The sequence below is a fragment of the Orbicella faveolata genome, unplaced genomic scaffold (genome assembly GCF_042242905.1).
Source record: "Orbicella faveolata isolate gen_17 unplaced genomic scaffold, um_ofav_v1 contig_15, whole genome shotgun sequence".
NCBI lineage: Eukaryota > Metazoa > Cnidaria > Anthozoa > Scleractinia > Merulinidae > Orbicella > Orbicella faveolata.
Window position 1 is genome coordinate 2323557 of NW_028301542.1, and position 12339 is coordinate 2335895.

Here is a 12339-nt window from a genome sequence, read left to right on the forward strand (position 1 = left end):
AATTTTCATTATACTACATATTTTCCAGTACATGACTGACCGTCAATAACCTGCTAATCCCTAAAACAAACTTGCTATAAAAACATCATAAAGATAATTAAATGTCAGAATATAGGAATCATTTTAGAAACGATATGTTTCTTTAAATTAAGAATTAAGCAATTAATTAAAAAAGTGGTTTTATTACTTTCTTATTTTGAATTGCTAGTGACTCTACTAATTAATGTACGCAGTTGTAGAGCAAACAAACAAACGGTTTCTTTTCCTAAAAACTAATTCAGACAATACAACTTAATAGATGTAGTTATTCATCCCATCCATCTGCAAGAGACGCATTTGTTTTTGTCACCCACCCACCCGTTCCACCCGTTAAAATAAATTTTTAATCAAACAACGGGGCTAAGTTAACTCTCCGTCCCCTCCACCCTGCTTTCCAAACTTGTACTGAAAGTTTCCATTCCTGTCGTAAACTTCAAGACAATGTTCGTCTCGGTCTGACACTATGAGATATCTATCACACTGAACACAGTGGATAGGAAAAGTAAAAGAACCCTGCCCACCTATCTTCGTTAGAAACTTGCCATCAGGAGAAAAGATCTTAATCAGTTTGTTGCCTGTATCAGCAACAATGATATTTCCATCTCTGTCTACAGATAAACCTCAAGGATCCGAAAGCTGACTATCAAGGCTTCCTTTTCCACCAAACATACCCACGTATTCACCCTTCCCACTGAAAATCTGGATCCTATGGTTACTCTGGTCTACTACGAAAATATTTCCATTTTTATGAAAAGTTATTCCCGCTGGATCCTTAAATTCGCCCACTTTCTTACCTTCCCGAAAAAAAGATCTTAAGTATTTCCCATCACTATCAAAGGCTTGAACTCTGGTTCAAACTATCAGTTACAGCTATCTCGTCCCTGGCATTCACTGCCACCCCCCAGGGATGCTTAAACATTCCGACAGACGAACCTTCTTTTCCAAAAGAAAAAGCAAGTCTTGAATGAGATAATTTCACATCAATAGAAAAAGGACTATCAAGAACGTGTTTCCCGTTTACCTTCACGGTCACTCTGTATCTGCCTTGATCTTTGGGTGAATAGGTGATTTTGTAGCTTCCTTCCTTATTAACCGCGCGGCCATGGGCCGAGCGCAGTTCATGTTCTACCCGAGCTTTATTTTTTTTAACCGCGCGGCCATGGGCCGAGCGCGGTTCATGTTCTACCCGTGGTTTATTTTTTTAACCGCGCGGCCATGGGCCGAGCGCGGTTCATGGTTTGCCCGTGGTTTATTTTATTTTTTTTTTTATATTTGTTTTTTTTTTAGTTTTGTCGGTGACCAGACCCAAACTTCCACTCGGCCAAATTTTGAATGACGCAACCTGTGATGTTTACTCGCCAAAAGCTGTTGAAACATTAATACAAGGACAATGTTACGGATATTGTTTTCTTTACTTTGGTTAAAATATATTTTCTTTTGGTTTTATCGAAGCGTTGGATTCGAAGGGAAATAATAAATACGCTAAAAAAAGGCGTTACGTCAGCCATGGAATGCGCTGATGTTGCAGCTTTCACTTTCGCTACCTGACGAATAAGATCGTGTTTATATTGCAAGTTTATTTCGGCAGAAGCGACGGTCATCAATTTAGTTGCAATTTTCCGAGTATTTCTTGTGGTTTTAGGCAAATGAAGCAAATTCTTTGGCTGTTTCATCGCAGCGAGTTCGGTGATCAGGAGGAAAATTAAATATTTGCAAGCCAAGCAAAGAACATGTCACAACATATAAGGATTACGTCACTGGTAGGGAAATAACCACCGTAAAGGTAGCCGTGGATAATGGAAGTCTTGAATTATGTGACTCGTGTGACTACTTTGCTAGCCCTTTACTCGTGGGAAACACTAATTAAATTTAATCATGACTTTTAAGAAAGAAAGCTGTTGTTAATAGTGTTATTATCGTATCGTTCATATCGTTCATGCCCATACACATCCCGAAGAAAGTTCCAGATTAAGATCATTACGTCATCGGAGATTTCACAATGGCTACGACTGATGGTGCAATAATAGAGTTTGTGTTGATCAAGTGATGTGATGTCTACAGTAACAAAAGAATCATCAAGGACTGCTTTGGAATGTGCACTGCGTTGCGACTGTAGTGGTAAGCAAACAGTTAAATTTTAAAAGCGCAGTTATAAGACCTAACAGATCTTCTGTTTTTTTTTTTTGTCGGTGACCAGACGCAGACCTCCGCTCGGACAAATTTCGAGTCTCGCAACGTGTGGTTTGTTCGCCAAAAGCTCTTAAACATTAATACACGGACAATTTTACGGATATTGTTTTCTTTGATGTGGGTAAAATATATTTTCTTTTGGTTTTATCGAAGCGTTGGATTAAAAAAATAATAACCACGCTAAAAAAAGTATTACGTCAGCCATCGAATGCGTTGACGTTGCAGCTTTCACTTTCCGTAGGTGACAAATAAGATCGCGTTTACTTTGCAAGGTTATTTCGGCAGAAGCGACGGTCATTAATTTATTTGTAGTTTTGCTAGTATTTCTTGTGGATTAGGCAAATGAAGTAAATTCTTTGGCTGTTTCATCGCAGCGAGCTCATAGATCGGAAGGACAATTAAATATTTGCAAGCCAAGCAAAGACCATGGCAGAACATGCAACGATTACGTCATTGGTAGGGAAATAACCACCGTACTAAAGATAGCCAAGGATAACGGAAGTCTTGAATTATGTGACTCGTGTGACTACTTTGCTAGCCCTTTACTAGTGGAAAACACCAATTAAATTTAATCGTGACTTTTAAGAAAGAAAGCTGTTGTTAATAGTGTTATTATCGTATCGTTTATATCGTTCATGTCCATACATATCCCAAAGAAAGTTCCAGATTAAGATCATTACTTCATCGGAGATTTCACAACGGCTACGACTGACAATGCAGTGATAGAGTCTGTTGATCAAGTCATGTGATGTCTACAGTAACAAAAGAATCATCAAGAACTGCTTTGGAATGTGCAGTGCGTTTTGACTGTAGTGCTAAGCAAACACTTAAATTTTAAAAGCGCGGTTATAAGATCTAACAGATCTTCTTGTTGTCATTTATTCGCACTTCCGTTGCGCATTCTCGTCCTTCTTCGTCCCAGATCTCTACCGTTACACGGTCATGTTTATTGTAACACTGCTCTCCCTCTGCGTTTCTTGTGGTCAGAACAAACTGTGCTTCAACTCCAACAGTTCCTTCTTCAAGTCCTTTGCCCTCAGCGACAGACTGACTAGCTTCAGTTTGCTGCAGTATTTTCAGTGTTCCAATTTCTTCGGTGTTGACAGTTTTCAACACCTTTGGATTTGGCACGAAATCCAACGTCGGAAGATCTTTCAGGTCACGCTCAGTTGGCTTAGTAGTTTGATCAACTCCCTCCAAGATTGTTTGTAATGACTTTTTCACTTGAGCGACTTCAGCGTTTGCACTTCGTGTCAAAACTTTCTCAGCTTTATCCAACGATGATTTGATCACCTCTATTTGATGCTCAATCTCGGTCTTTTGCGTTGTTAGACTTTCGAGTGATTTCTTTGTTTGGTCTTCCACTGCTGCAAAAATAGTTTGCTTCTTCGCTTCAATATTGGCAATTAAATTGCCAACAGTCCTCTGAACGTCTGTTAGTCCACACGCCCAACAACGACAAATTACAACAGAGCATCTAACTTTTTAATACGCACTCGTAGCGTTTCTCGCCATCTTGGATTACATTCTTCTTTTTCTAGTGCCAGTCCCCTATCGTTCTATAATAACTAGTTCCAGTTCTCTACATTTTGCCCTCTCTGGAAAAAGATGTTGTCCTCAACATGAACGAATAGACAATAGTCTCTTCTAGGTTATCTCATATAACAGTTCTTTGTACACTTGTATCTCATCCTGGGGTGAACAAAAGTATTCTGGTTGATCAGGCCAGAAAAACAGCGTAGGTTGCACTCAGGTGTCACTGTTCTATCTTTGGGGCAATATTACTTTCCAATGCCTAACGCCTTTATCTCTAACACGATTTGACTTCCTTGTACAAAGAATATTCCGAGATAGAGAAAAAAAAAATTCTCTTAATGAAAGGAGATTGAACCTCTACACACAAACAAAACATTGTACGAAATTATACAATACCAAAAGGAAACATTTAACAGTCTTATCCAGGATGAACGTAGCCTCAATAGGTGCAAATCAGTTCCTTTCTTCTCACGTTAATTTCTAAGGGTCTGCTAATAACACCACATATGCACAGGGTACATCGGCTGTGATGATACTGGAAAAGGTGCAAAATAGCTATAGGGCTGCAGAACAGGTTGTAGCATCCATGATACTGTGGCAGGTTGCCACAACTGCTGTGGGTACGATACTCTGACGCCTTGATCTCCTGCTGTAGAACTGGTTTGAAAGGAGGGTCATCCTAAGAGGTGGTCTGCTCATACGTTGTGACTGTCTAAGGGGTAAGCTATCTGCAGCCTCATCATCTACTGTACCAACTGGTTGCTCTGGGTCTTCTTCTTCTCCCTCTTAGTCTGGGCTATCAACTTGACAAGGGTCAATGTCCTCTTCAACTACATGTGACTCTGGAACAATGCCACAATGATCCTCACATTGATTTCTTGTAGACTGGTAAAGTTCTTGGAGCTTATCAGGTGTGAGGCTAAGAATGTCCTCATCAGTAGTTCCGGTTGTCTCCTCTTGTGAAGCCTGCTGTCTGTTGGCCCTCCTAGATACTGTACGGCGACTCTTTGATGACTTAAGTGGGGTCTCAACTGGCAAGTAAGAACATGGTAATAGCATGTTGCGATGGAGAACTTTTGACTTTCCATTTCCACTCTCTGGCTTTACTTCATAAACTGGCATATCCTTCCACTTCTGAGTTACCAGATAGATTTCTTGCTCCCAGTAAGGTCGTAACTTTCCCGGGCCACCACGCTCAGTCATGTTTCGTACAAGAACACGATCTCCTTCACACAGCGCAGTGTGTCTGACTTTCTTGTCATACCGTTGTTTCCCCACGTCTGCACTTTTCTTTGCATGGGCAGAGGCCAAATCATAAGCTTCTTTCATTGCTCGTCGCCAATTTCTGACATATTCAGGATATGTAGAAAATCCCTCTGGAGGTTTCAAGCCAAACATTAAGTCAATAGGTAGTCTCGGGTTTCTACCAAACAGTAGATAGAAAGGTGAAAATCCAGTAGAGTCATGCCGGGTACAGTTGTATGCATGAACTACCTTATTGAGATGGTCACGCCAGCGGGATTTCTGTTTCTCCGGTAAGGCTCTCAGCATGGATAAAAGCGTCCGGTTGAACCTTTCGACCTGCCCATTACCCTGCGGGTGATACGGTGTTGTCCGTGAATGTTTAATCCCACTGAGTTTCTCAAGGTTGTAGAAGAGCTTGTTTTCGAACTCTCCACCCTGGTCATGATGGATGGTTTCTGGGAATCCAAATCTCATGATAAAGTCATTATATAATTTATCAGCAGCAGTCTTCGCAGACTTATCACGGGTAGCATACGCTTGAGCAAATCTGGTGTAGTGATCCATGATCACCAATATGTACTGGTTTCCGCCCGAGCTTGGTTCGAGATGAACAAAATCCATGGAAACAAGTTGGAAAGGTGCTGTAGAAACAATAGGTTGAAGTGGTGCATTAACGTGAGTCGCAGGTTTTCGTTGCTTTAGGCAATGGCGCACTTTCGTGACATAATGGGTAATGTCTGCCCTCATAAACGGCCAATAGAAACGTTCTCTAGCTAGTTCCACTACTCTGTCTGCACCCAGGTGCCCCATGTTTTCGTGTAGTTCTTCATACACCCTTCTGTGGTATTTCTTGGGTAAGACCATTCGGTCTCTAGATCCAGATTTGTGGCAAAGAATTCCATCTTCAGCAATGAGCAGTTTGTTCCATTCATGTAAGAGCTGTCGTACAATAGCTGACTCTTCCTGTCTCTCCTGATAGGTCGGACGGCTTCCGACTTGCATAAAGTGCAAAACACGACCGATTGTGGGATCTTCTTGTTGAGCTGCGATAAGTTCACTAGGTAGCATAGTTGGAATGTTAACACACTCTTCCTTTAAGATATCAGGCACTGCTGTAAGTGATGACAACCAAGCGGTCTGAACAGTGTTAGTGTCATGGATTGAGGAAGTGACAGCATCCAGAACATCTTGACTAGCTACTTCTGAACAACTTTCCATATAGTTCTCAAAGCTGACTGGCATTCGGGACAGGGTGTCAGCATCCGCATTGGCTTTTCCTGGTCGATACTTGATTTCAAAGAGGAAATCGGCCAATTCATTAATCCACCGCAAACCTGTGGCATTGAGCTTTGCTGATGTTAGAATGTATGTAAAGGGGTTGTTATCCGTGAAAACAGTAAACTTTGGAGAGTAATAAAGGTAATCACGGAAATGGTCAGCCACTGCCCAGTTTAGAGCCAGAAACTCAAGCTTGCCTGCATGAAGGTGGTACTTCTTTTCAGCTGGTGACAGTGCTCGTGACCCCATCATGGTTTTGGTACAACACTGCCCCAAGACCGTCTTTACTTGCATCAGTTTGTAGAGTGAATGGTTTTGAGAAATCTGGGTAAGCCATAACAGGTGAATGACTGAGGTGTCTCACTAACTCTTGAAGGGCGAGTTGCTGTTCCCTACCCCAACAGGTTGGTGTCTTTGAGGGTGGTTGACCATCCTACCCAGTGCTAGTTAAGAGATCATAAATTGGTTTTGCAATTCTGGCAAAGTTCTTAATGTACCTTCGATAGTAACTTAATATTCCGGCAAGCTGTCTGACTTCACCAACAGTTCTAGGTGACACTTCCTTTAACTTCTCGATAGCCTTAACACACCCTGGGTCCATCCGGTAACCATCACCTGACACAACTCTTCCTAGAAACTGGACCTCACGTTCAAACAAACTACATTTACGCGGCTTCAACTTCACTCCATGTTCACGCAACTTTCTTAACACGGTTCTCAGGTGCTCAACATGTTCTTCACATGTCCTGCTAAATACTATGATGTCATCAAGCTATGGTATGGCCACTTTGTCCCTCAGTTCACCCAAGCACCGTTCCATACACCACTGGAAATTGGCAGGCGCATTCATCAATCCAAATGGGATCCTTATCAATTCGTACAGCCCCCATGGTGTAATGAATGCTGTGGCTGCTCTGCTCTCCTTGCTCACAAACCTCTGGTGGTATGCCTTACCCTGATCGAGAACACTGAACCAACTATTTCCATCAAGACTATACAGGGTTTCTTGGACTCTAGGGATAGGATGTCTGTCAGCAATAGTCCTGCGGTTAAGTTCTCGGTAGTCGATGCATAGTCTCAGAGACCCATCTTTCTTTCGGACACAGACAACTGGAGAGGAATATGGAGACTTAGATTCAGTGATGAAATTCTGGTTCAGAAGGTCTTCAATGTACTGTTTCACCTCTGGGTACAACGGTCGAGGGATTGACGTGTACTTCTTCTGCACTGGCTGGCTATCCTTCAAGTTAATCTCCATTTCCAGATCAGGGATGCAACCAATATCTTCTTCACTGGATGAGAATGACTCATACTCTTCCCTCAGCATTTTCTCAGCTACAATTCGCTGATCTTGGTTTAAGCCACTAAGGTTAACTGCCGGGAGATGGTTTTTGCTTTCTCCATCTTGTTGCCCAGAAGGAGTTGGTCTTGTCGGCCCTTGAGGCTCGTGCTCCCTTAGATGTTGTTGGTCGGTCCGGATACTGCATTCACTCGGCCTCACGTCTGCCGCAGTCACCGATTTCACTGTCTGAAGAACTCCTAACGAGGTGCGGCTCTTAAGCGTGATGACATGATCTGTACCATTGTACACAGCAACTTGTACACGGGATGATTTTCCTGGTTTGATGTTCAACAAAGTCTCATTAACTTCCAAGCCCTCTGGCAATAACTGTACTAGTTTGTCTGGCTCAAACAACACTGGTGTTTGCTTGTACACAGGTCCTGCATTTGCACGACAACTGACAGCAACTGTGCTATCCTTAGGTATGACCACATTTTTTCTTCCAGTTCTCAGTTTACAAATGGCATCTGAACTTGAACTCTGAATGAAGTTTACCAAGGCATCTAATTTTGCCTTATCTTTTCCAGGGAAACTCTTGTAAATAATTGGCCTGGGATTCTGGTCCTGGCTTACCAGCTGTTCAATGACATTGTATCCCAGAATAGGACAGTCTAACATTTCTGATGTTACAAGGAAAGGCACTAACATTTCTTCTTGACTACTATCACTGCTGAGAGAGGTTAACTTCACTCTGACTTCCACCCACCCAACGTAGGGTACCTTAGTCCCATTTACTGCTGTTAAATTTAGATTCGCATCCAGGAGCTCTGACAACTGTCTAATAGCTACTTGTCCTAGGTGTTGCTGAAGCAATTCGACTGATATTATGGATACCTGGGCACCAGTGTCCCATAGCAAGTCACATTCACAGTCATTGAGGAAGCACTTTACCGTACACTTCTTACCAACAAGGCCAATAACTTTGGCATGTTCACTTGGAGTTAAATGGCTAACACAGGCTGGGTCTACAAAATCTTTAGACTTACTCGTACTTGCCTCAGAGAGATGACTTATTGCTTGGCACAACACCTTGTGTTCAGACCAGTGTCCTTTCTGACATTCTGCGGAACAATACCATACACTTCGACACTGACTACATCTCTTAAGCTGTCCATGCTCAACTCCAGTTTTACAGCAGTTGTTACATTGGTGAGACTTGGGTGGATTTACGACTGTTTCCCGTCTCGCGGAAGGAGTCGATTCCTGTTTAACTGCTTCCTACACCCTGTTGCAAAATGAGAGTCGCTCCCACACTTAAAACAGTGATTGCAATACTCCTTCTTGTTTTCAAGGCAGCTTGAACACAAAGGTGGTCTTCTTCTCTCCGGCCACTTCCCATGGGGTACACTTTGGTCGGTGCTCTTCTTTCTGACCTCACTTTTCAATGCCTCAACTTCTGACCTGATTGCACTGATAGCTGTTAGAAGATCATTCTGAGGGGTGTTTTTCTTGTTTTCTTCCTTTCCGTTAGGTGAGTCATCAGAAGATACTGCAGATATTGATAACGCTGGTGGTTTGGTCTTGCTATTGTTCCTTAGCTTTTCGTCCCTCTCCTTTTCTGCTGAGGCTGCCATACTCATCTGTTGCATTAACACTTCATCTGATACATTGGGGTCCTTCAGGAATGGGTGAATCTTAGCACGAATACTTTCATCCTGCAAACCAGTTTCTACTGTTCGAAGACACAGACGCTGTACGTGCCCAGAGTCATAATGTAGGGATGTGTCATCATCTTCTTCAGTACATGCAAACAGAATCTGCTGCCTCAGATCTAGGGCATTCATCAAAAACACCTGAGGTGATTCTTTTGGGCTCTGACATAATGATGCTAGTGTTTGATAGAGTTCTGATGTATTCTTCGCACCATAGTGGCTACGGAGAATTTTCTTTAACCGATCCAATGTTAGGTCTTTGTAAGTTTCCAGGTAACTTCTAAGCACCATACCAGGTGTGATCGAACGAATAACACCATCAACAATTTCATTTTCAGCATAACCCTGGGCCAACCCCGTTTGAATTTGACGCGCCAGTGAGGAGAAGCTAATTTTATCTTTCTGCTCAGGCTCCCCGATTTGACCACTGATCTTAAATTGTCTACGTAAAGCGCTGGTTGCCAAGAGTTTTTGGACCGAGTCTTCCTTCGCTACAGTGGGAGGTTTGGAATCACTTTGAACAATTTTTCCACTCTTACCTTCTTCCTTGATGCCAGAAGATGGTTTTTCTGTCAACAACTTTTTCACACCTTCAAGGTAAGGAACAACTTCGGCTTCTTTTAACTTGCCAATTCCTTCCTCGAGTTGCTGAACGATAAGTTTCGCCACGAATAGTTTGCTTTTCCCTTCAATTCCGACTTTTAAGAACTCTGCAATTCGCTCGAGTGAACTCCAATCCGCGGCATAAATGTTAGACTGTATTTCAAGTTGAAGGTCTTCGGCCATAGTGTGTCCTTCGCTCTTCTCCACACGGGTTGACAAATATGGCGGGCAACTTACAAAGCACGTGGTCGCCAAGAAAACACAGATAAGCTCAAAAACATACCAAAATCGTTCGAAACGAGCGGTTCCTACTGTCCTTCATTGTCCTTGAGTTTTAGGTCCTGGCAGGGTCGCCAATTTTGTTAGTCCACACGCCCAACAAACGACAAATTACAACAGAGCATCTAACTTTTTAATACGCACTCGTAGCGTTTCACGCTATCTTGGATTACATTCTTCTTTTTCTAGTGCCAGTCCCCTATCGTTCTATAATAACTAGTTCCAGTTCTCTACACGTCCCTCTTTACCTCTTAGCCTCGTTATATGATCTTCGCATAGTCTTCATCAAGTTTACCAACAGCAGTCAGCTTTGCTTGTAAATTACGCTTCTGTGTTTCAATCATTGATTTGATTTCAATCTTCCGTCTTTGAGCTTCGTCTTCTATGTGCTCCAAAGCATGACCAGGATGATCTATCAAAACACAAGATTGGCAAACTGCCATTTCACAGTTCTTACAAAAGTACTTTAGCTCTTCGTTCTCGTGCCGTTGCTTTGTACAGAACACAGGTCGCTTTAGCACATCCTCATAGTCCTTGTCTTGAGAGTCTTTCAGCGCCAGAACACGGTGATCTTTATTGCTTCGCATGATGTTGTGTGCAGTTACGCACTCTTGACAGTGAAATAAGAAGTCTCGAAGCTTTTCTTCTCGCAGTTCCCACATCTTACTTGACTACTTCTGCACTCTTTGATTGCCAGCACATCAATCAAGCCATTCAGATAAAGACTGTTTGGAAGATCTTTCAGATCGCCACTTTCAGGTACTCTGCTAACGGCTTGACAATTCGGGCATCTGATGGTGTCGCGGCCATGGCTCGTGCTATGCCGTTGTTTCGAGCAGTGCAGACAGAAACTGTGTAAGCATGGCAAATTTTTTGGATCGGTAAATATGTCGGAACACACCGAGCAAGACACTTCTTCACGAAGATTACGGAGCAACGTTTTGATATCCATGTCGTGTTCAGAAACAAGCGAGTAAAGCAAGGTTTCCGCGGAACTCAACTCGAAACAATGAAGTCTTGTTACTGTCTTTTTTTAGCTCTTCTTGGAATCGTGGCTGTTTATTATGCTAATCTTTTCGCTTGTTCAAACCAATCATGGAACGTTTCTTTAAGAGCCTTTGTCATTTTGTCTTGCATACTGATTCCTAAGAAGGTGACCCTGAGGCACTCCGCCTTAAGCTCGTTGATCAGATGTCGGTAAAACATTGATCAGAAATAAAGACTTCTGCTTTGGAGTTTGTATATCAATTCCTTTCTCTCTGAATAGACTTCATTTGTTTTGTTCACGCGCAAACGATGGACAGCTCATTTTGTTAGGGTGTGTTGGTCAGAACTTCAAGCAATGGTTTCAACTTACGGACTCGCGAAGACTCGCGATTATCTGCGAGTCGCGCGTCCCTCGTGAGCCAGTTCGCGCGCCACGTGTCGATCTCCCACGGCAGGAAAAATGCTTCTTGGCAGTCTGTTATGATCAAAACTACTTATGTCATTATGGACTGTAATTTTTACATGGCAATGACATCTTATCCATCCTCTAAAATCTTTCCTTTTTATCTGCGCCTGTGATGAAAGCCTCATTTCTCCTTACCATCTTATGGCAAATGTAAGAAGACACGTAATGGGAATACAAGACCCAATCATTACAGTTGAAAACGTTTGACTAAAACCCAAACTATCTCAAAAGTACTTAATGAAATATTGTGACTCATTAAGAAGGAATTTGATATCGATTTTTTTCTTTGAACGGTGAAAATCACTGGCCAGTTTGAATTTAGACTACGAGTAGTCCCTCTGTCGCTTAGTCCGTCGTGCGTGACGCGAAAGAAATTCGCTAGAAAAAAATGGCCGCGCGAAATCCTGGGGCCTAGGAGCGCTCGAAAGGAGGGACTACCGCCTAAGCCCAAGAGTTTGCCCTTTCACGGCCGAGTGATTTCTCGGTGTAGGATTTCTCATCTTGACGTCCTTTTATTATCGCCTGTTATCAACAGCCCCAGGAGATCTGAATAAAATTGCTCTACTCTACTCTTCAAGTAGCCAGGCAAAAACATATGCCGTCAGTGTTCGTTCAGCGAAACTGCCAAAGAAGTTTTAAAAAGATGACGGCGAAAGAGGCCTTTTGTAACGATTTTCGCTGCGTCTAAAAGTTATTGCGAAAATTTCAACAGAGTTTCAACC